Genomic DNA, 24,933 nt, shown 5'->3' with positions numbered 1-24,933 from the left:
AGGTCCCTGCAGGAGCTGGGATTGGGACCCAGCTGGCACTTTGCTCAGGCTGGCCTCGGTCGTGGTGTGGAGGAAGGTGGATCTGTTCATCTGGTCCATCTTAATAGGAGAATTTAAGGAGAAGAAGAGGCAGGAGGGTTTCTGAGCAGGAGATGGAGTAGCAATGGAGGAGGTGCAGCCTCTGGGCAGGGCTCTGGTGTGCTCAGCTCTTGTCTCTGCTCGAGGTCCCACTGAGGGGCTCTTTGTGGCTGCTCTCGAGTTGAGCTGTGTCTCTGCAAGAGCCTGGTGGTTCTCAATGGCAGAAACATAAAGCTTGTCCTCCCATGTTTGCCTCACAATTAGCAGTGCTTTTCCTTTAATAAAAGGATTTTTCATGGGAAAACTTGCCTTCAAATCACACTAGAGTCCAAAAGTGTTCTGGCTGCTGAGCATCCTGTCTCCAAGGAGGGGGGACACGGTGCTGTGCTCCATTTGCAGTTTTGGTTTGGACCATCATACATTGTTCTTAAGTAGCCATTTACCCTCCTTCCCATCTCTCTGGCACAGGAGGAAAAGAATAAAACATTAAAAAAGGAATGTGATTATAATCCTGTAAAAACTGTCAGAGGAATTTGGCAGTGGTTGCAGCCTGTGAGTGTAATACATAATATTATATTCATTTTTTTAAATGATTAGATTTCAAGCTGACAGTTTAAATGACAAGTCGCCTTAAAAAGATATTATGGACAGTGTAAAGACTGTCAGTGTGATTTTTTTCTTTGCTAACTGTGGAGTTTTCAAGGTCTATGCACCCCCCCAAAAATAGGAGCCTTTGGCTTTTGGCAAGCTGCACGTGGAAGCTGAGAGCAATGAGGTCCCTTGTATTAATAATTTGTATTATAATAGCATTGTCACTGCTGGTTCCCAGGCTTTTTTTATCCCTGACTTAATGGCAGGGCTGCCTGTCAAAGGGAATTTTTTTGGGGAAAAAACTTATTTTTGCTTTTGTTGTCTCTTTGCTCCCACAAAACCGTGTGTGAATGGCACCAGTAACTGCAGCTGGGAGGGGCTGGACATAAGGGCAGAGGAACTGTTCAGCCATGTTATTGAATGTATTGACAGTTTAAATGGGATATTCAGCATGGGAAGCAGATCTCAGGGGACTGACAGAGTTCCCCATCCCAGAATATCCCAGCTCACAGCAGCAGCTGAAGTTAAAGATGCCAAAACCTCCAGGCAGTGCAGGAACGGAGCCACAACTTCCCACATCCTGCTGTAGGCCTGGGATTTCTGGATGAAAGGGAAACCAGTGCTCTTCTGTTTCCTCAACTGGAAAATCACACAGATGATCAGAGCCCCATCAGGCCTTGAATAAAACATGGAACAAAGTGATGATTACTGCTCTCAAATAATAGATAGTTAAATTTCTCTTGGTGTCCCCTGTGGTTCTCAGAGCATCTTTTGGGATGAAAATGAGAGGAGTGGGAGTCTGTTGTTTCCTTTTCTTGGATGAGAAGCTGACTATCATTTGCTGACTTTTAATGCTCCATGTTGTATACACCTGTTTGGTTGTTTTTAAACCCAACCTGAATAGGATTTGAAATTTTTAAAGCTCTGCAATAGGAATTTTTAGCGTCATGAGAATATTCCATAATTCCTTCTCTTTGCAATGGAAAAAATTATTCCAGTAGACATGGATTGGACCACAGTCTGCTTGTAAATTCTTGGGGGTTAGGCATAAAACTCAGCTGAAAATAAACATCAGCATCAGGAGTAGTATAGTGCAGAAGGATGGGGGAAAGTGTCCTTGTCTGGTCCTGGCAGGAGAGAGAAGAAGAGCTTGGCTGGAGGAGATCCAGAGAGTTGTAAGGAGATTGACTGGAGGTCTAGAAATGCCTGCTCTGAGCAAACCTGAGCTGTTTGGCTCTAGATGGGAAACAGCAAGGCAGGATATATATCTTCAGGTGCCTGAAAGGAAAGGGGGTGGTTGCTCTCTGTGTACACAGTGGGAAGAGCAAGAGGTCACACTTCTAAAATTGTAGAGAAAAAAGTTCAGATTAAATAATAGGCAAAATTAAGGCAGTATTTTGCCTGAAAGTAACAACAGGATTTGATTATCTGAAGAGTTTGTTGGGGGTTAAATTAACTTGGAAATATCTTTTTGATATTTCTTGATGGTCATTGATGCATGAGGAAGATGCAGTTTATTCCCCTGCAGTGGGAGTTGTCTCACTGCTGTCCTGTGCTCCCTTCCCTCCTGGCCTGGAGTGGTGAGGCTGGAGAAGGTTGTTTTTGGTCTAAAATAAACAAGAGATGAGAAATGATGTTCTGTGGCTTAAATTTTCAGGCACTTAAAAAGATTGAAGTGACTAAACATAATGTAAATTTGCATGCCTCCCTACAAAAGCAGATGTTGCCTAGAAATATTTTATGCTCTTTGGTTCTGAAATTGAATGTTATGGACATTAAATTGTACAACTTGCCTCTCTCAGCGGTGAAACTTTTCCAGGACACTGGTTCACTTGAGTTGGAAGAGACAGAGAGGGGAGTGAATGATGTTGCCTTTAGCACAGCTATTTTTCTTTAAAGAAGTATCAGTGAAGTTGAGTTCCCAGGTCTGTAAATAGAAACAGCCACTTCAGAGATCCTGAATAGTAACTTATCAGTCCTTTAAATGTACCTTGGGATTGGGAGCTTTTTAAAATCAGTGTTCCACAAGCAGCAGGGTCTGCAGGGCCAGACAGTCTCTGCTGGGCACTGTCAGAAGGTCTCACATGCCTGAGAAGTTTTCTTCAGGTCCAAGTGGACACCTCAGGAAGGTGCCCATCTCTGCCAAAGCTGGGATCTTGCAAAGTGCCTTCAGAGCTCAGCTATTTCCTAGTTCTGAGAACTGCAAGAAAAGGTGAAACACCCCTCAAAGCATCTCCTTTGGAGACTGGTGGGCAGGGGAATTGTTTTTGTCTTTTTCTGTAACCTTTTGTTCTTCCTCAGCCCAACCTCTGTGTGGACAGACAGGTGGGCTGGGGCCTGCTGTGTCTGCTTGTGTGAGTCTCAGGTTGGACCAGGCTTTGCTCTGCAAGGAGGCTTTATTGTGGGACAGCCTAGTTCCCTTTTCAGCCACATAAAAAAAAAAAAATCCCAAAAGAGAGCAAGAAAATCTGTTAAGATCCCAAAGGGCACCCAACAGCTGTTAAAAAAAAAAAAAAATCTGAGGTGGGGTTGTCAGGTAAAAGGAAAACAGAATAATCTCTATTTTTGAGCCTTTGCAGTGGATTTGATTTTGGAAATGTTCAGTCCCTCAGTGGATCTCACACAGGGGTGCTGCCGGGGGCTGGAGTTTCTCTCTCCCCTTTCATGAGCCCACTGGTCCAGCTGGTTCAGACACTGCTAAACCTCCAGGTACAGTAAGATGGCTCACTGTGTGTGTTGAATTTGCTATTTGGGGAAGATATTCTCCATTCTGGAACTGTTTGCAGGTTTTGAGCTGCTCAGTCAAGCCTTGGGAAGCCGTAAGGACGGCAGTGGGATGGTAATGATGGCTGTGGTTCTGGCAGACAGTGCAAATAACTGAGTCAGAAGGACCTCAGTGTATCTTGGCTGTTGGATGCTGGGATTTTAATATCTGGAAGAAGTTAGGGGATAAAAGCATGCCTTGGTTGTCCTTGTTGCTGTTCCAGTTTCAGTGATAAGCAGCTGAGCTGTTTGCATGTTCTGCTCTGAGGAAACCCCAGTCCCTGCCCTCTCGCCCCAGCCCCCTCTGTGTTATTCTTCTTGAAGCAGCAATTCCAGGGAATTCAAGGAGGAGCTGCCAGGGTAATCATGGCTCATGGTGCCAAATTTGCAGGGGCTTTACTCCATATTTCAGAACAAGGCTTTGGAGGACTCAGATTTATCTCTGCCTCCAGCTTAAGTTTCTATTTAAGCCACCTTTAATTTCTAGAAGTGCAAAGCTGTTCTGACTGCTGTGATCGAGGTCACTCTTTAATTTAGGTACTCCAAGGAATGCCAAATCTTGTTTGTTAAAGTCTTAGGCATATGCTGAATCCCTAAAGGAGTGTGTGAAGGATATTAAATGTACCATGGCAGAGGGAGAGGAGCAGCACTGTTACAGGAGGAGGAATGGCAGATAAGCAGTGGGGCCATGCTGTTATCGCTCTGTTTGGGAGGTGCTGGGTTGTGCAAGTCCATATAGGACATTTACACAAATTGCTGGAATAAAAACCCACTCCATCAGCAGTCTAGTATTTGTTTCTTATTATATGTTAAATTTTTTCTGGCACAGCAAAGTTTGTCACCTGTTATGTCAAGGTCTCGGCATTCAACGCTGGGATCGTTCCAAGTGTGCTGAAACCTAATTGGTTAGGGGTAAGCCTTCCCTACATTTTAGGGGAGGAAAAAAAAAAAAAGAAAAGCGAGGAACAAAAAAGAAAAAAATGTGGCATCTAGCAGGCATTTAAAGCATTTTTTCTTGTTCTCTCAAGTCTTGTGATTTCCCAGACTCAGGCCTCCTGATTTTTCTTCCCCCTGGTTCTGGGCTTGCTTTGCTTTTCCTGTGAATTAAATTGGGAGAATAACATACAGCAAATAATGTATAACAAATAACATTGAGCAGCCAGCACTGCAGGTCTGGGGAAAGCTTTCTCCAAGCATGGCTCTGCAGCAGGGAACATTGAGACACCTGAGTGCTTAGTGAGGGAAAAACTTTGTGTCCTTCTACCCTTGTCCAATTGCTTTGCTTTTTTTTTTTTTTTTTTTTTTTTTTTTTTTTTTTTTTTTTTTTTCTTAATCCTCTTGAGTTTGATCTGTAAAATTACAGCCAGAGTGGAAATTTCTTGTCTGCAGGGTTTTGGATGGGTTTGGGGAGCCCTTTCTGAGTTGTAACGCATCCGTGCCAGTTATTTGGTGAAATCTCTCTGTGCCACTTACTTATTTAATCCAAGAAATGCAACAGTTGTGTGCAAAGCATGTGGTCATCAGGATCTAACCTGAGAAGCAGATCAGTGGGGCGCTGGCAGGGAACTTTAGGGACTGGAGCTGGCTGAAGCACAGGGACACTTCACAGAATCATAGAATCACAGAATGGTTTGGGTTGGGAGGGACCTTAAAGATCACATAGCTCCAGCCCTCCTGCCATTGGGCATGGGACACTTGGGACATGCTGCTGGGAGAGGAGGACCTGTCACTGCTCGGGCAGAAGCAACAAAAGTTTAAATTTTCCTTTACTTGGGCAATCACAGTCTAATTTTCCTGGTTTTCATCCTTGTTCCAAGCTCTGGCTCACCTTTTTCTAGGGTGACTCTTTGTTTTTCAATATGCTGTTTTCTCCCCTGATCTGAACTTAATCCCAGAAATCCACTTGGCTGCTTATCTCTTTAGACAGTAAAGTTTAGAAATTAGGAAATACATGGAGCTGGCTCCGCTGCTTCTCCAGCAGTGAGGGAACAGGGATTGGATGGCAGTGGGGGAAATGAAGGGGAGAAAAGAAGGCCACAGCTACGAGCAGAGCTGCACGTTATATTTAGCTGCTGCTGTGGCAGTGGCAGGCAGGGTGCTGTGGTTGCTGCTCCAAATATGTTCTGGCCAGTTGAGGTTTCCAGCCCTGTAATGGACCGAGTCCACAGGGAGCTGGGCAGCAGTGCCACTGGTTTCCAGCACACTGCAGCTGGGGGATTGCTTTCACTGGGTTCAGGGCTTGGTGATTAATTCAGCAGACTTGGTTAACTTCTGATAAATAATGTCTTTACTAATTAAGAGGGAGAATAAACCCCCAAATATGGGTGTTTAGGGTGCTTCAGTGGGGATGTATCGTGGGAGCATGGCAGGGTGGACACCTCAGATTGATCAGTGTTTTGTTTTTGCTTTTAGCCTTTGCTAACCAAGGGCTGCCTTCTCCTTTAGGGGTGCAGCAGTAATTTTTGGTGTAATGTCTTCTCTTCCAGCCCTGAATCCTGGTGCTGCTGAGGCAACTGCAGGCACTTTAAAGATGTGGGTGAGCACAGAGGAGGGGCAGGAGAACGACAGGCTCAGGACGTGGTCCCTTGAGCAGGTAGGACACTTGCTGTCAGCTCGAGTGCTGTGTGTGATGTGGAATTTTCTGTCCCGTGCAGCCAGGGAAATGTGGCATATTCCAGTGTGTCACAGAGATCTGTGTGCAGGCTGCTGGAGCCTGATGGCTGAAGGAAGTGATGCTGCAGTGATTGGCTCTGCTGCCTTGAGAGCAGGGGTTGCTCTGTGGTCAGATCAAGCTTGGCTTATGCTTCCAGGTGTCCCTGAGAAGGGGGAAATTTTTATTTTCTTTGCTTTTGGATATCACTCCTAGAACAAAGCAGAGTTCAGACAGCCTGTGTGTTTGTACTTTTCTCCTGGCTGGCTCCTCTATTTGTGTGCTAGTTGCTGATTTACTTTATTTCCATATCACTTAATAAATATCCATCTGTCCCATGGTGTGGATGAGGGGTCAGGAGAGCAATGCTTTTTCCCTTTGGCTTCTGTGGATGGAAGAAGTGTGCTTGGAAATAACCATCCAGTTTTCCATTACACCGTTCCAGGCTTTTGAAGAAGAAATTGGGTCTCATAGCAGAGCCAAGCCATTTTATTTGTACAAAAAGTAAGCTCCATGGGTGGACATTAGTGAGCAGACTGGCAGGGAATTTGTTCACCCAATTCATGGCTGTGTGATAAATGACAGTGTCCCTGTGGAAATGGGGATTTTCAAACCCTGGAGTGGTTTCTACCCAGCTTGTGCTGCATCTGGAGACTGCTTGCTTCTAGACTTTATTAAATAATCAGCGTTGGGAGTGCAGTAACTGGACTGATGCTGTTTGCTGCAGCTTTCCTGACACGCTTCCAGTTCTGTAGCCTGTTAAACTGGTAGAAATAAACTAAGGCACACTGCTGAAGCACGTGATGTGCTGGGATCCACGTGCACCCTCAGCCCCCTGAGAGCTGTCCTCCTTGAAGTTCCCTCCATTAATTGCATCTAGGTGGGTCCTCAAAACCTTATGGCAGTAATTGTGCAAATGCAGTGAACATTGTGGCTCTCTGGTTGTCTGGCTATTATAAACAGAGAATTTTGCAGGAGGAAGAGGGTGAAGCTTTGGTAGCTTCACTCTGCCTTTGTAAACAGAGTCGGTCTCTTAGGAGGGAAAGTAGGGAGAAGGGCATTCAGTTTTATATCCCTTGGTATCTGCCATGGAAAGACAGCAATAATGGATGTGGATGGTTCATGTGAAAGGTGTCTGGGTAAATAAGAAGGATTCCTTTGTGTTCCATGTGCAGAAAAAGACATTGTTCATTACTGAAGGGCCAGCACCCAGAGATGGCTTGTGTAGTGTGCCATCCTCCCTGCAAGCTCACAGTCCTAAGTTGGCCCACAAAGGCTTTTCACTATCTTCTGAGGGAGCTTTAAGAACCAAACTGAGGATCTTTGCTGCAGAAATTGGCCCCTTTCTCTCTGTTCCTCCTTTTCCCCCACCCTCCTGTGGTGTCCTCTCCCTCCCAGTTCATTTGTTTTTAAGATGATTGTGCCATTGTGTGCATCAATATGTGCATGGCCTGTCTTGTTTTTCTCTTGGCCTGAAAGTGCAAAGCAAATCTGTTTATGGTTTTGGTGAGCTAATTCTTCCCCACCCTAGATTTTTAAATAGACTCTTTCTTTACCAAGCTTGCAGGATGTATTGAAGTAATGGGAAAAATATGTTGTGTGTTAACCTTCCTTTTTTTGTAAAACTTTATTTACAAGACCCTATTCCTGGCAGTGCATCTGGGAAGTGAATATCTGGATGCTGGAGAAAGTAGAAAACTTTGAAATAGCAAAATGGGCATTTAATGCATTTGGGAGGAAATGTTTTGAGTTTTCCATGTTCAGCGCTTGCATTGTGAAACAAAGTCTAGTGAGCTGTGCTCAGTTGTCCCTTTAATTATTTATCTTCTCCTGCAAATCCCAGTTTCTAGGCTAGGCTGTTCCCTGGGCTGTCTGTTACCTTCAGACAGGCTCCTCCAAGGCAGCTGCTGACCCAGACCTTGCAGCTGAAGGTAAGAGCAGCAAGGAATGCTCTTGGCCTGTAAATAGTGCCTTGGATTAAGGGCTTGGTATGTCACTGGTGTGTTGGAAATGTTATTTTTGCCTCTTGATTTCATCCTTCCTGCAAATGAATCTCAGACCTGTCTGTTTAGGTTAACAGCCTTCTCTGCATCCTTGTGGGGGTTGCAGAGCTCCGTGTGCAGCATTTTCACCAGGGTGCTTTGGCTGCTGGAGGCAGAGCTCAGCTCTGCCATGGGAGCACTAGAGAAGCCCCAGGGACACCCCTGGCCATGATGCCTGGCTGCTGGCTTCCTTCCCAGCCCTTGTGCTGGCTCTCTCCTGTAGCCTGCCCTGCCACCTCCAACCTGGCTGTGAGTTATTTCTAGTAAAAACTCTGAGCTGCTTGTGGCTGCCATGGGGCAGGAGCTCTCTGTGGAGATGTGGGGCTTTGTGCAGCCTGTCTTGTTTTTCTCTTGTCCTGAAAGTGCTAAGCAAATCTGTTTATGGTTTTGGTGAGCTAATTCTGTGTAGGGTTGGTGTCTCTGCCCATGGCAGCAGGGCTGGACTAAGATGATCTTTAAGGTCCCTTCCAATGCAAACCATTCTGTGATTCTATGGCCATGACATGTGGAAATGCACTTCTCCAGCCCAGCTCTGTAGGGCTTGGCTGAGGCCTCTGGGTACTCCTGTAACATAAATAAGCAGGAGTAGGATTTCAAAGCAAGCAAATTTTTGACATAGTTGATGTCACGCCTCTTCAGCCCTGTGTTTAGGGCCCAAGGATCTGCAGGCCCACAGCTGCTAGTTTGGTCTTGTTGCTAATAACCCTCTGGAGGTGTTTCTGCTGAGCTGGTTCTTGCACAGGGCTGAGGGGTTCACCCTGATCTGGCGGTGTCAGGGAAGACAGGACCCGTGGTGGGAAAAACATGAGGTGCATTCACAGAACTGGGTGCCCTGCATGAAGCTGCAGCACTGGACGTGCTCCTCACTGGGGTTTATGGTGTGGACTGACAGCAAGTACTTCTGGTGAGTAGCTTTAAAGCAGAAAGGGCTGGGGCAGGGTTATCCCACTCATGCAGCCCTTCCACCCAGAGCCTCTGCTCTGCCAGTGAAGAACAGATGGGGAAAAGAGATTTCATTTCCTCACCCTGAGAGGTAAATTTTTCACAAGAGTTTTGTTCACCTGCAAATCTGCAGCAGAGCTCAAGAAAAGAATTCCCCCACACAAAGGCTTTGCAAAACAGGATTGTCCTTTGTCCATGTAATTTGGTAGCACGTGGTGTTTCTTACTGTAACAGAGTCTTAGAAGAGGTGAAGCTCTCTCTCTTTTTTTCCTTTTCTCTCTCTCTCTGTTAAGCTGGCAGTGTTGGTGCTCCCTAGGAAGGTGATGGCTGGGGGCTGGCACTGACCAGTGCCCCTCAGTCCCCAGGCAGGGCTACAGCCCTGAGCATGGAGCTCTGGAGCCTCTCTTACCTCCTCTTTTCCTATCTCCCCAGTCAGGATGTGTAACTGCAAAGTTTCCCAACTTGCAGATCAGATGGAGTTTTCCGAATGCTCTTGCATCCTTTTCCCTCATTCCTCCCTTCCTACTCTTACTTCTTACTGACCTATTTGCTCAGGACGTGTATACAGTATCAGTGTGACAAATTAAATTGCTTGTACTCAGAAAGATGAGGCCACTGGATGCATAAACTTCTTGGCTAGCCCCACACTAACAGTTTTGACTCCTGCTCCTCACATTGTATTTTGTGAAAGGCAAATTCCATCCTGCATATCCCTTTCCAAACCTATTGCCCAACACTTGCACTATTTGTCATCAGCTGAAAGGGATCTGAGCACTGCAGATATCCACAGATGTGGTTTGATTGTCTGCTGTGTTACAAACCACATCTGTGTATCAGGAGGGTTTGGCTTTGCTGTTCCCCTTTGCAGGGCTTCTCCCCGTGCTGGCGTTTGGGACGTGCAGTGGTGCTGCAGTGGCTCTGCTGTTCCTCTGGTGAGGTGAGCAGTGTCTCGGGAAGGCAGGAGACTCCCAGGAGCAGCCACGCTGGATGCTCCAGAGATGCTTTCAGCCAGCCCTGTCTGGCAGGGGTGCCCTGAGGCTGTGGAAGGCTCCAGTGAGGGCTGTGTCCAGTCTCTGTGAAGGGACTGGGGTATGCTTGAACAGGTTTTCTTTATGAAGGGAAAGAACTGTGCCTGTGGCCTGTGAAGGTCTGGATAAAGTCCATTTATTGTTTTGTACCAACACAAACCAGTGGCACGTCAGGTTCAAGGACGGGCCTGCTGTAAAGGGAGAGGCTTTGGGATGTCTGGCTCACAGCTAAGGCTGCAATATTCTGGGTCCTCAGAGGTATTTGTGAAAGAAGACACAAATCCAAGGTGAAATGGTGAGTTCTTACTCGCCAGCCTTCAAACTGTGGACTGGAGGCCACTCCTCAAAACAAAATGATTCACTGCAGAGGAAAAAGAGCTTTATTTCCCAGCTTGATCTGGAGCCTTGTAATCACTTTGGTGGTTCAGCTCTCTGCAGCGCTGAGGAGTTGTCTGTTCCAGCACACTGAGCATGCTGCAAGTTTTATTTTATTTCCAAAACAGCCCTTTAAGCATGTTGGGCTGTAAGGGAAACTCGTAATAATTCCCTCTGCCAGTATAATTCAGTGGCAGTGCAAAATAGGAGGGTGTCTGACTAAAGGTGACCCATTAAAGGGTGATTTCTGATAAATAACTAGACTGGGGACTTACAAGTCCTGAGTTTAATTACTGACTTTGCTATAAGCTTCCTGTGACCTTGGGTGAGTTATTTAAAATTGCTTTGTGCCTCATTTCCCTTTCAGTAACACACTGGTGACAGCATTTCCGTTCCAGCCAGGAGCTGTGGCAGTGGGAAGGTGTCTGTACCCTTTTCCATAGCTGCTGTGTGAAGAACCTGGATGGACTAGGAAGCATGACCATCTCATGGGCCTTTTTTCTGTTTTCCTGGGGAAAACAGAACAGGATATCCATTTAAAGGGTTTTACAGGTACGCAGGGAATATGTTCCATTAGGTCCTGGGGCTCCTGGCATAACTGCTCTAGCAAGGTGGTTGCTCCTTGGGCTGTAAAATCTTCCTTAGCACTGCTCTCAGCTCTTGAGCTTTAAATTGATGGCCAGTTTGGGCAGAGCAGGTTTCTGGTGCTCCTGTGCTGCCTTTCTGCTTTGGACCTGGGTGAATGCTGAGGAGAGGCAATGGCTGTGGGGATAAAGTATTGGGGCTGCCATGGGGCAGGAGCTCTCTGTGGAGATGTGGGGCTTTGTGCAGCCTGGTGTAGGGCTGGTGTTCCTGCCCATGGCAGCAGGGCTGGACTAAGATGATCTTTAAGGTTCCTTCCAATGCAAACCATTCTGTGATTCTATGGCCATGACATGTGCAAATGCACTTCTCCACTTCCCCATGGCAGTGTGCACACAGACCCCAGGCAGATCATTTCATCTCTCCCTGCTTCTTCCCTGTCTGCTCCTTCCCAGTGTAGGGTAACAGCACTGACCACCTCTTTTCCCCACTGCCTAAATGCCAGGAGAAGCTCTCCAGCATGCCTGAAATGTGCTAAAACCTCGTGGATGGAATAGCAGACATCTGGGGGGAACAAGGGGCTGGCTGGCTCCTGTGTGCTGCTCTGAAGGCTCCCTGCCATTCCCATGGGATGAGCTTTGGGAAGCCCTGACATGACAGCTGTCTTGGGGGGAGCTGCCTCTGGTGCCTCTGTTCCAGGTACAGCAGAGTTGAGAAGGAGTGATGCTGAGCCTGCTTTGTGCTGGGGGCATGCAGCCCCTCTCCCCTTTGCCATATCCAGGGGAAAATGCCAGCCTGAGACCCCCACCCTGTGGCAGTGAGTGAGCTCCAGCTGGTGTGGGATGCTGTGGGTGGATGGAAATGATCATCTTTGGGATGTAGCAGAAATCAGGCCTCGTGGTGGTTGTGGGTGGGAAAATGCTCTTGGGGAGTATCTGACTATCCAGAAATACTAAAAATACTGTTATCTGTATTTCCCTCTGGTCACACGGTTGGTCCAGTGGCTTGTGCAGGCTGTTGAGAGCCAGCAGTGTGAATTGTGGCCACTCTTTCATCTTTGGTGTGAATATATCATATGAAATTTCTATCACCTGTGCAAGAGGCATGGCCCAGCAGCTGGAAAAATCCATCCATTTTGGACAGAAGCTTTGCTTTTATCTCCATCCTTCTCTTCCCACAAGCCAACACCCCAACCCCCTTCTCCTTCAAGGTATCCTGAGTTATTGACTGTCCTGCTGGGATGCTACAAGGCTGGACAGCTGGCAGCATGTGGCCTCCAGGGCACAGCAACAGGCTGGGGCTGCTTCTAGACCAGGGATTGTAAATCTCAGGCTATAGGTAGGTCTGGCTGTTCCTTCAGACTCTGCCTTGTAACTAGGAGTAAAACTGTCTTGAACAGCACCCCTGACACTAGTGAAAGGGAAGAAATTGAATTCAATGTACAGGATGTGGTATCATTAAGCACTTCTGCTGTCTAACCCTCTTGATTTTCCATTTTGTGGTTTGTGTGATCTTCCTGCTGGGCCAACAAACATTTAAGGCTGTGGATTTTCCCCCAAGTTGTGAGACTCTTAGTTCTTCAAGCCACTTTGTGTGTGGGGGAGGGTGAGCTCCAGACTGATGTTTGTGGAAGATCACATGGATGTGTGACTTCTAAAAGTCTCCAGGGTTGTCTGTTGGAGGTTCTCAGAGCTCTGGGGAGAGGCTTTGCACATGTTTCTTGGGAAATTCTAAAATGCCATGGAAATAACTAGTGACTGAGGAAGGGAGGGATGTGGGGAAGATGCCAGGCAACAAGGAGGAGGCTGGTAGCAATTTCCTAATGGAGCTGAACCCTGGTGAATGGTTTCAGAGCACTGATGTACTCTGGGGGATGGCAAGTGACTGTACCCTGAATATCCCACAGACAGGGAGCTGCCATCCTGTGGGACCTTGCCCAGGATGGCAGCTTGTGTCATTTAAACAGTGAGGGTGTCTCCTGCACTGGAAGCTTCTCAGCACTCACCAGCACTTGCAGGTGATGATGAGACTTGTGCCAAATTTGAGAAGGGTGGAGAGGATGAAGGGTACAGGGTAGGAGCAGCTGGCCATGAATTTTGCATGTTGCTCCTGTGGTTGCTGCTTGCTTTTGATGTGAAAACAGATGGTCCAGAAGAACCCCAGACATGGTGGCAGTGCTTTGGACAGTGCTGCCAGCCACTCTCCCAGCTATCCCAGGCAGGCATGTGCACTGTTACAGCAGTAATCCATGGAGAGCTCCCTGAAGGAGCCCTGCTGCTCTGCCTGCTCCGGCCCTTCGGGAGGCAGCTCGATGTGGAATTGATTGCAAGGGTGTTGCTCTTGAGGGATTTCTCTGCCCTGTCTGCTCCTGATGGGATCAGGGATGAGTCCTGCAGGCTGTGAGTGCTGTCCCCCGGCTGCCCTGACGTGGGAGGCTTCTATTCCCTTAATCCTGTGTGGTGGGTGATTATGGGCTTGTGCATGGAGGGAGTTCCCGCTGTCCTGAGCCTTATCCAGCGTGACACGCTGTCATTTTGGTGCAGCATCATTAAGATGCTCCCAGCTCTGTTCACTCCTAGCCCAAAGAGGAGGGCAGGTGCCTGGAGGACCATGTTCTCCTAACCTGACTGTGATTTGGGCTGCTGGCCTAGAAATGAAATGCTCCATCATGGCATTACCAGTCGGTCATCCCCATTCCCGTGTGTGCAGGCTGCCTGCTGACACAGCATGGATGTTTTTACCTTACTGTCCCCCGTGCTGACTCCTGCAGTTTACTTTATCCTGCTGTTTTCTTAGTGCTGTGAAACAGAGTTAATAATGTTGCTGTGCCCTTTACCCTAATGAGGATAATGGATGTTTTAGACTGGTGTAATGAGACAACCCTTCATTTTTTTCTGAAAAGCCAGGAGGGGTTCTTGATTTCTGTCTAGCTGAAGTTATAACATAATCTGTGATGCCTTTGGTGTAAACCAGAAATATTTCTGTTTTTCAGGGGACACTTTGCAATGAGAACTTTTCCATGTTCATTTGAAGGGCTGGGAAATTTTAAATTTGCAATAGATGGATTTTCTCCAAAGGCTTCAGGTTAAGTCAGCTCTAAGGAAATTACAGTCTTTGTATGGCAAACTGATTTTTTTTTTAATTGACTCTTATTTAATTTAATTTCATTCCCTCATTCCCATGAAGGATGTTGTTCCCCTCTGCTACTCCTGCACCCAGTCTAACCTAAGCTCATGCAATTGTTTGTGAAGGGTGGGATGGTTTCAGGAGGGCAAAATGCAGCAGTCAGTTCTCCTGTGAGCACTAGAATGGTAGAAAACAGGCACAAATCCTTTTTGTTTTCTCTCATCACTCCCCTTTGTCACCTGTCTGCAGGTCTGATTTGGCAAATAGAGCACCTATTAGTGAACTCCCCACTGTGAACTGGGGTGGTGAGGTGGTAATAAAGTCTCTTTGCACTTGTACGGACATATAAAATACTTAGAAAAGTCATCTAATTCAACTATTGGAGATGTACTAGTAAGTTCACACCTGGCTGCATGCACAGAAAATGAGGATTTCCTTGGGCTGTCATTTCTAGGGATGGATTTTTGAAGCCTGTGGCCAAGACCTGAAGATAGGTTTGCTATCGGTTGGTGGTGATTGGGCTGTACTTGCATAATGATAGTAATTTCCTTCTTCTTATATCTTAAATTTGATTTATAAGACCATGCTGCAGTGTGACTTTCAAGTGTTTGTCTCTGCTGGCAGCTGGCAATGTATTAGCTGTGATCCTTTACAGAAATAAGTGTTCAGTGTTGGAGCTAAATTGAATAATATGGTGGTGTTTGTGTCTTAATCTTCCAAATAGCTCTGTTAAGTTTGCTACATTGATGTCTGAAAGGCTTAAAAATAATAAACTCCATTGTATAGAGCTTTGAATACAGAGTGGAAGCTTAGTAATTGCTGGCAGTTCATGGGCAGACTCACTGAAACATGGCAAGGAGGCAATTCTCCCAGCACGCCTGAATTTTTTAAAAGAATCTTCTTGTATCAAGGCCTTGTGATCCACAAGGTACAAAGTACATCCATACGAATTCAGGCCAGTGGGACTCATTCCAAAACCCCAAACCCTTTAGTTGCAGTATCATATCAATTTAAAATTTGTCTTTTGTCTTCCTCATCAGTCTGCTGGGAGCTGTTTGCATCCCGAGCTTTTGGGCAGGGTAGATGGAGTGGGCTCTGGTTGTCAGCAGAGAGCTGAACTCCTGAGCCCCCATCCCAGTTCCCAACCTTTTGCTCTTCACAGGAAGTGGGGAAAAAACCTAAATACATGGTGGTTTGTTTCTTTTTAATGAGGTTCTCAGGGAATCAAGTGTCAAAGGAAAAGCTCTGAAATCAGGGATCTGGCTTTGCTGTTTCTTCACAGAAGATGTCTGTAGTTCCCCTGCATCCTTGTAAATGAGTTTTTAAATGAGGAGTTGCAAGGAGCAACTGAGGAAAAGGCTGGTTGGACTAGCAGGAATTATTTAAAAAACAAACAACAAACAAAAAAAAACCCAAACAACCAATCCCCCCTCTGCCCCCCCCCAAAAAACCCAAACAAGAAAAACCTCAAAACAAAACAGGAGAGGGAAAGGAGGAGAATGTGATTTGTTTATCACAACTGAACTTGAAACTAATTTTAAATGTCTGTCTTCTGAGAGTAAGGAAATTCCTTTAGCTTCCAGCAGTAAATAACTGGGATGCTTTCAGCTCACAGCTGATCTAGAGGATGGTGAGTTTTCAACTAAAAAAATAATTGACTTTCCAGTAAGGCCACTCCATTCCAAGTGTCACTAAACAGCTGGAGGAAGGGGAGAGTCCTGACTGGCACAGTTCATATCACAAATAACCCTTGAACTTTGTTCTGTGTCTCTGAGTTCTGTCCAGAGTGTCTTGACAAATGGTTTTGAACAAATACAGTTTCTAACCAGGGAGCAAATGACCAGGGGATTGCATCCGGGTGGCAGGTGTGTGATCCAGATGCCCAGATTTTGCCCAGAGAGATCTCAAATCATGTCTCAAATCCATTTTTTTCTTGCTATCAATCTGAAAAGACATGGTGAGTATTTCAGAGAAAGGGAGAAGGTTGTCCATGGGAAATCTTGGAGGTCAGTGAATGAGGGTGTGGTGGTAAGGATGGTTGTCCTCCATGACAAGCTCTTCTTGGCAACTAAGTGGTGAAGGATTTAATGCTGGCTGTGGTGAGCAGGATTTCTGAAACTCAGCTTCTCCCCAGGCTCATCTCAGCAAAGGGTTTGGCTGTCAGAGATACTGAGCTCTCATAATGGTCTGCCCTTCTCTGTGCCAGCAGGGCCTGTCCTGTGCAGTCCAGTTGGGATTTCTGGAAGTCTGTCACTTATGTAGGTGCTAAAAAGGAACTGAACTTATTTGGGAACTGGTGTTCCAGCTGAAGGAGCTGAGCACTTGCCAGTCTGACCATATGCTTCTGAAGTCCTTGTGGTTCAGTGCTTTAGTCCAGGATATTGCCTATTTAAGGCAATGGAAGGAAGCCCTGTGCCACTCTTGCAGAGTAGGTATGTGAACTTTAAGCACCAGCACCAAATGGTAGTTCTAGAATTAGATGGTGTCCCTAATTTCCCTCTTCAGTTTTAAGTGGATGCAGCATTCTTCACTTACAGCCTCAACTGTTGTGTTGCATTGTTGTATGGGGTTGAACATCTGCCCCTTCCAGCCACAAAAGTGGCTGTGTTCCAGTGGTGGGTGGTTTCTTTCTATTCAGGGATCCTCTGAGGCCTGGAAAAGCTTGAGTATTAGGCATGACATACTGTCAACTGCTGCAGATCCCCTTGGCTCCCTCCTCCCAACATCTGCAAGGCCGGAGTTGTCCATCTTGGCTTGTCCGTGTACAGTGCACAGAGCAGAAAGACCCAATTCCTACCAGCTGCTGCTGCTGAGCAGGGAGCGGGGCCTCCATGGGATGGGGAACCTGCCCATCCCATGCAGGAAACATTTGTGGTCCCAGCCTGTAGCAGAAGAGGGGGAAGAGCTATCTCCAGCTCCCTCAGGAGGGTTGTGTTGCTGGGACCACAGTCCCGGGATCTTTCCCCACTCGCAGCACCCTGGTTTGGGATGCTCATCCTCCATCCAGCAGCTCTGCTGTAGCCCTGCTGTGCTGTGGGGTGGCAGGGGATGGAGCAGGCAGAGCAGCAGACCTGGCAGGAACACCGTGCACCACATTAAAGGCTTGGATGCTAAAGCAGAGCCGTGGTGAGGGACAAGGTGCCTGTCTCACACAGGTCTCTCAGCCCAGTGTTTTTTTCCCTGCAGCATTGTTTCCCTGATTGACTGGCGTTGGCTTGGCAAAAACCTTTTGAATATTCATTTGGCTGACGGGAGATGAGAGTGTGGTAGCTCCTTGAAATCAGCTTGGGGAGGGGAAGCAAATAAGACTGCCTTTTTCTCACTCCTGGTGCTACTTGAACTCTCTCAAATGCACGCTTCACGTGGATAAATGATTGCGGAGGCCTCAGCCTACCTAACAAGCCTGCTGTTGTACAGCAAAAATTATAGTGCCTGCATCCTTGCCATCCTCATTTAAAAGCCCATTCCTCATTAATATCTCTTTATACGTATTATGGCAGCTCGAAGTGCCATTCCTCTTCTCCCCACCCATTTCCTTGTCTGGCTGTGACATACAGGAACTACACCCAGTGCTTGACTCGCCTCTCCTGACCTTTTGTAACTTGGCTCCAAACTCCTTTTTTTGGGTCTTTTGCAAAACACTGTCAGAAGGGAAAAATCCTTTGTTAAAACACAGCCAACTCCTGCCTCAACGTGGAACAGTTTGTTCTGCTGAAAGAATGAGCCAGTTCAGTGAGCAGAAAAACATTGCCATAAACCAGCGGGCTCAATAAGCTGCAAAAGCCATCGGCTGCGCGCAGCGTCTGCAAGGACGACTCTGAAGCAGAATGCATGGGGATGGAAAAAAATAATCCACAATCCCAACCTGCCAAACCCTGTTTCTTTGCTTTCAGGCGAAGTATTTTGCAGTTTTCTTTTTGGTTATAGCAACTCTAAGTGGAGGAATGGGAGCTGAGGCTGAGCCAGGATTAACACAGCTCTCGAAGTTGCATATTGCAAAAGGGCACAGGGGATGAAGTAATCCAAAAATGCTCAGCTGGGAAGGGGCTGCAGCACTCATAGTCATCAGGCTGTGCTGCAGATGATCAGCTCCAGCGCCTCTGGTACTGTTTAGTAGCTTGGTTTAGTCCTTCCCACCCACATCTTGTTTTAAAGCTCTGGGCACTCTTTACTTCCCTGGAATTGCTGCGGGTCTGTCCCTTTTGCGGCTGCTTGGTAACTGGTGATCAGCCTGGTGATCAGCCTGGCTTCAGCAAGAGGTTCTTCATTCCACAGGGGACTTGGACGCTTGGTGAGAAACCTGTGTGACAGGCTTTGGGTTTGTGTCTGCAGTGGGATTGTTTTGGTGCTGGCATAAAAGCTGACACTGGTTTTCTTTTAACAGTAAATGTTGTGCTGGCATTAGAGCTGTGGTTCCCGAATTTGGGGTGATGGCCCCTCGATTAAGGTCACCCGTATGGAGGTGATGTGCAAGCCTGGCAGTGGGGTTGTGAGCAGAGGTACATCAGAAAGGTGGGCTCCAAGGCTTCTCCAAGATGAGTCCTTGGGAAGGGGCAGGCTGTAGCTGCACTGAGAGCACAGTGGGGCTGTGGCACTGTGTGTGCTCTGTTGCCATTGGGTGCTCACACCTGTGAGCTCCTCAGCAGCTCAGCCAAGCGTTCCCTGCTGATTTAAAAGTCTCAAGTATCCTTGCTGGAAATTTGATGTGGACAAAGATCTACCTCTGGTGCTTATTCATCGCTCTGAGCTCCCCAGTAGATTTTTGTCTTGGAGCCAGTTCAGTAATTTCAGATAATAAAACACAAAGAAGTGTATTTTAGGTGTAACCTGTTCATCTTCACTTACATTCTGAAGGGCTGCATCTGCCAAAGCTGGGCTTATCCTACGGAAATGGTGATGCTTGACAATGAGCTCCAAGGGTGGGATCACAAGGTGTGTGGTACACCTGAAGGTGGTGTGGCAGGATAAAATTGATGTGTGAGGTACCTGTGTTTCAGATGAAATCACGAACAAAGCCCTGACAATGCAAGCAAAGATAAAACATCCTAGAGAAAGCACAAGGGGCTGAAATGGGAACTCCAGTGTATTTACCAGCATGGTCATACTGTCCTGTTCAGGCACAAACCAGCCTGCTGGCAGTCACCAGCTGAGTGTGAGGTGATGGGACACCCACATCCTGATGAGCTGAGGGACTTCTTGAAGCTCCATTCATGCTATCTGGTGTCCTCTGCTGGTAGTGCTAACCTCTGAGCTGGCTCTGTTGAGATGTGATTATCTGTCTGCTGGGCCTTTTGCTTTGGGGGAATGGTGGGAATGTTTGCAGCAAGGACAAAATCTGAGGATTGAAGCTATGGAGGTGGGTGCCTGGATTGCTGGAACTGTGAACCCTGCTAAGGTAGTGCAATGCAGAGCAAATCTCTAATGAAGCCTCTGTGCCAAAAGAGATTATTGCTTTTTTGGAAGATGTTAATGGTATGATTACATAACATTTATTTTGTGCTCAATCAAATGGATGAAGGCAGAGGAAAAGGAGTGAATTAATGTTAGTGATGTTCAAACAGAAGCACGCAAAGCTCTGAGGGATGATCAGTGGTTTTGTTTTGATGTGTATTGTGGTGGTTGTTTTTTATTCCCCACATTCTCTTGAAATATAGCACACAGGCTTGTCTCTAAGGGGGGCACATCGCCAATAGTCTAAAGGTTATGTTATCCCAGTGACCTATTTTTATACTCTAATCGTGTTCTGTTTCAGCTGGCTCTTTCTAACCTTCCATCTTGCTCAGTTTTGTGCTTGTCTGGGGAACCAAAAAAAAAAAGCAGAGATAATTGCCCTTAGTCCCTGAGTGGTGAGGCAGCCTCTGCCTAGATACCAACACACAGGAGAGGTGCTGCTGTTACAGCACAAGAGCAATCCACACACACAGCTGGGAAATGGGCGACTACTTGAGATGGGGATGAGGAGCCCTGTGGGACAGAGGAGAGAGGGCTTCTCTCAAAGGCAGGTTTAAAATGGAGAAGTCCAGCAGTTTGGAGAAGGGTGAAATTTTAATGAATAGCTCTGTTTAACTGGTCTAAATGGAAAAGACACTTTTCTGCTCTAGGCCTGCCAAGGAATGGAGAATGAATACGATTGTTCGGTCAACCGGCTCCCACTGCATTTAGACTGTACCCGCAGTTTCAAAGCCAGGCTTAAGCTACAAAGCACCCTGACCAGTTGGCATAAAGAGAAATTGTTCATTAGTACAAACGTTGACTGTGATGCTGCTTGAAGCTGAAAACTGCTGAAGTTTGTGCGTGTGTTTGTACATTCGTGCAGTGTGAAATAATAAGATGTGAAGAGCCTTTCTTGCCTGCGTGGCCTCTCTGGGGCTGAGGTTCTTGTATTGCTGGTGGCTCTGCTTGTTCATGTTAAGGTTGGAGTGCCTGCAGAGTTAGTGTGGTACCAATCTGCTCTGGAGGGGAAAATCTCACTAACTGCTCATTGATGAACTTGCAGTTCTGAATGGGGTTAAAGCCCCAAAGAACGAAGTGTGTCACGACCTTGGTCTGGGTTATGAACCAGGCTTTGGGTGGCAGACGCTACCTCCAGGTGCAAGGGCATGGCATGGGGATGTGTGCCAGAAGCCAGGGTGATGCTCTGCTGCTGGCATTTTTAGGCTGCTGGAGATGTTCCCATGCTGTGACTTCCTCCCAGCTGCAGCCTTTGCAGAGTTACTCGGGGAGGGTGCTGGACTCCAGCTAGCTGGGATGCACAACCACAGAGTGGGAACAGAGGAGCTCAGCCCTGCCAAATCTTGCCCTTTCGTCTCCTTCACAGAGCCATGCTGGCACAGCTGGCAGAGAGGTCCCTCCCACACCTTGGAAGTTTCTCTGGAGAGGTGATCTGTCCCTGCTGGCTGTGTCTGTCCGTATGGAATGACAGGGATGTGGCCTGCAGAGGTCTTTGCTGAGATGTCCATCTCCACAGCGTGTCCCTGGGATGGATTAGCAATAGCCCCCACTGGGCATCTTTTAGCAATAAATAATTCACACTGGTGAAATTCCGACATGACTTCTCATGAACGGACTGCAAAGGCAGAAGGAATGTTAATGCCCAGCCAAAGAGGCAGAGTCCCAGCACTCCCTGGCTGGCAACAGGGTGGCCATGGGCCTGTACCCCAAATACATAGACCTGTTCATCCTCCCTTCCCCAGCACCATGGTAAATGCACCCAGTCCCAGGCTACTGAGCTGGCTCCCAGGGCAAACTGGGTGCCTGTCATGCTGGGGGGACCTGCTGTCAAACACAGTGGGATGTTTGTGGGTGTGGGAAGGAGGCTCAGCCCTCAGGTTTGGGTTGATGGTGCTGACCACAGGGATCATTTATTTAATGGCCTGGCTAATTAAAGTGTGATTGGGAATTCATCTGGAACTCCCAGAGACAGTGCTGCATCTTTTGCCCCTGGCTGGAGGTAGAACCTGAAGGGGAGAGACAAAAACTCAAAAACATCAACTTTTTTTTCCTCCTTTGATTTCTTGCTCTTTTCCCCCTCATATGATGCTATCAGCTGGGGCCTGCAGAGCTTCAACTTAAAAACAAACCACTTTTATTTAAAGTGCCAATATTGTGCTTGGCTCCATATGAGACAGAAACATTAACTTTGTCTCTGACCTGGGGAGCGTGTCTGCCTGCCTAGCAGGCACTGAAAGTGTTGAGAAAACTGTTATTTTACTTCTATTTTGGTGCCGATTTTTAAAAATCTAATTTTTCAATGGAGCATTCCCTCTTCAGCAGAGCACCAGAGCCCACAGAACACGCAGCCATCCTTTTGTGTCCCCATGGAGCTTTGTCCCTGGTTGTCAGTGTTGGCACCCAGGAGCTGGCAGGGCTGGGGGCAGGGGAGGGCAGCTGTCCCTATATTCCCGTGCCTGGGCAGTGGCACTGGAGCTGCTGTGTCCTGGTGCTGCTGCCCAGTGGGTTTTCTGGTTGCTGTTTCTAGGCGAGGTTTGCAAAAGGTCACAAAAAATTAATCTGCTAACTGGGGACCTTGGCACTGCATGCAGTGAATGTTTTGCATTAACAACCTAACTCGTTAATTCAGTGAAACATTTAAAACCAAACCAGTTATATCCAGCCAAGCTGGAAAAAGCTGAAAGTTCATACTCAGCAGTGCAGATTTCGAAACCTCCCTTTGTTAATCTCTGTAGAAGTAAATTTTCTGCTCTTGCAAAGCTCACTGTGACTGGTCTGGGCATTGTTTCCCTCAGCAGAGGCAAAGCTGCTCTGCAGAGGGTTGGTTTTGTACCTGGAACTGCCACCTTTCCCTCCAGCCTTAGTTTCTGTGAGCATCACTGGGAAAAAAATGGTTTTACCCTGCTTTAAGTCAGTTTTCCCTCAAATTTCCAGCAGCAGGGATTGTTTAGGTGCACTGGACATTTGACCTGCTTACTCTGCTACCTTGCTATGAAATTAGCAGGTATAAATTAAATTGTAACAACGAATTTAAGTACAATAACTTTGTCTTCCTGGCTCCAGGTAACTCTTCCATTCACCTTTGGTTTCTTTTCTAGTTAATCATAAAATAATACATAGGAAATAGAGTTCTTCACTCATGGCTGTGCAGATGGGTCTGAGGCATCTCCACTGGTGATATATACACTGAGATGAGTTGTAAAGATCTTTTTCAATTGATTATTTTTTCTGCCATTAATTTACCCTATCCATTAGAACAGCCTCACTTACTTTAATGAGGGAGAAATCAGTGAATTATCCATTCTGTTATATATTAGTGGTGTATTAAAGTATTAAGTGCATTCCAGAAGGTGAGCAGTGAGTAAAACATGCTTCCAACATGTAGTTATGCAACTGTTCCATGGAAATGAAATGGACAAAAGTACACTTGATTAATTTTTTTCCCCCAGTAAATTGCCACTGTGATTCACTTCCAGCTAAAATTTGCAATCTGTGTTCTCAGGTGGCATTAATATTGGAGCCCTGCAGGAGAGCTGTGGTGGCTGGGGTTGCTTTGATTGCATTTTTAAGGAAAGTTGTTGGAGAGAGCAGAGAGTTTGATGCAAATGTGCTGGTAAATGAAATGCAGAGCTTTTAGCTTCTCTGTAGGTGGGTCAGGCCATTCACACTTAGCCAAAATAACAGCGATGGAGTGCTCGGGAGAGGCACTTTGTTAATGTGGCACAATGGGGGTCTTTGTGAGTCGCCGTTGCTTTGTATCAAATTTACTCTGTTGACAGATAAAAATCATCTTTTTGATATCTGGAGACTCCATAAACACTGGGTCGGATCTGTCAGGGACTGGAGCTGTCTCAGTAATAGAGACTGGAGTTTGCTGGAAAGAAAAAAGGTTGCAGAGGGCCCAGCAGCTTCTCTCTGTGCTAAAGCTGCAGGATAAAATGAAATCAGTATTCTCTTTTACCATTGCTTCCCTGACATGAAACTCCACTCAGCCTTTAAAGCTGTATTTTGTAGCCTTCAGGCTGATCTTACTGCTTTTTCCCCAGTTGACTCGACTTGGAAAGGTCATGGCAGCCTGCTAGACTGTGTAATATTTAACTTAGCATCAAAAATGAGGATCTCAGGATTGGTGTCAAACGGATGCTGTTCCCCTCTGAATAGCACAGCCCATTCATAGTCATCCAAATATTCCACTTGCTAATGCTAATGAATAACTTTCTGGCCCTCTGCAGAGGGCAGGACTAACCACGAGAAGGTGGGATGAGAGTGGCACAAAGCAGGTATTGAGATGTGCAATCCACACCATCTAAATCCAGCTCACGGCTTTAATACCTGTTTTATTTATAGAATTTTTTTAAAGTTCTAACTTCTAGCTCTTCACCATGGCTTAGCATAGCAAGCAGTCTTTTCTGATGCCAAGTTCAGTGATGACTAACACTGTTTACAGGACTGTTTTGTAATCTCAGATCAGCCCACATTAACGGGAAGTTACGTTTTCCCGTCACTCTTTCAAACGGTGCCTGAGAGTTGCTGAGGCCAGAGCCAGCCATCCAGGCTCTCCCGTTTGGAAAAAATGATGTCAGCTCTCAGAACAAGCCCTTTAAAAAAATCTAATAAAGTTAGGGAGGTCATTTGAAATTGAACTTCCTCCATTTGATTTTTTTTAAATTTCTTTTGCATGAGGATCTTTCATTCCTCTGTTGTAAAAACTACCAACAAAACTAAGCACAGGAGGTATTGCATAAGCACCAACAAGGCATTTGCCTGATCTGCATTTCTCAGTGCATGAGATCAGCTCCAAATATCTGATCTGAGAAAGCTGCTGGTGCACAACTGCTGTAACTGATAGGAATTACCTCTGTGAGTCATCTCATAGGATGGTAAGTATTTTTTTTTTAAAGTTCAAGTTTTTATGAGTGTTTTTATAAAGCTCAGTTGCTATTACTGTAAATCTCAGGGAAATCTGGCACAGAGTCTTTGTAATATGAATCAGTGTGTCCATATGCTTCCAAGTGACCTTGCAGTCTGGAAAAATACCATTTTATCCCTCTGTTGAAGAGAAAAAAAAGCAGAGTTGCTGTAGAAAAGGTTGACAGAGGGGTGTCACCAGGCAGGTTACTCCTGGTGCCAGCTACAGCAGCTTTACTGTCCTGGCGTCATGATCTCAGGCACAGAGCATTTGCTGTGCAAGTGGGAAAGCTACATCAGGCCAGGAAAAAGGTTGTGGCTAATGCCTCAGCCAGCCCTGACCTTCCACAGGCTGGAGCACTTCAGGGTCTGCTTTAGCTTCAGAGGAGGAAAAAAA

At 46.5% G+C, this 24,933-nt stretch overlaps 1 protein-coding gene across 3 annotated transcripts in view; it reads left to right on the top strand.

The window, feature by feature from the left end:
* Window positions 1-24,933, top strand: part of ZHX3 (zinc fingers and homeoboxes 3) — a 46,905-nt gene that overhangs the window by 11,215 nt on the left and 10,757 nt on the right. For 2 of the 3 annotated variants that reach the window (XM_053992968.1, XM_053992966.1), the window contains exon 2: window positions 5,919-6,025. The exons of the other annotated variant lie outside the window; for it this stretch is intronic. The gene's annotated coding sequence lies outside the window, so the exon portion shown is untranslated. The remainder of the gene's footprint in view (window positions 1-5,918; window positions 6,026-24,933) is intronic. 3 annotated transcript variants of the gene reach the window in all.

This window comes from Vidua macroura, chromosome 17 (genome assembly GCF_024509145.1).
Source record: "Vidua macroura isolate BioBank_ID:100142 chromosome 17, ASM2450914v1, whole genome shotgun sequence".
In the NCBI taxonomy this organism is placed as follows: domain Eukaryota; kingdom Metazoa; phylum Chordata; class Aves; order Passeriformes; family Viduidae; genus Vidua; species Vidua macroura.
The sequence above is the reverse complement of the archived record's forward strand: the minus strand, read 5'-3'. Positions and strand labels throughout refer to the sequence as shown.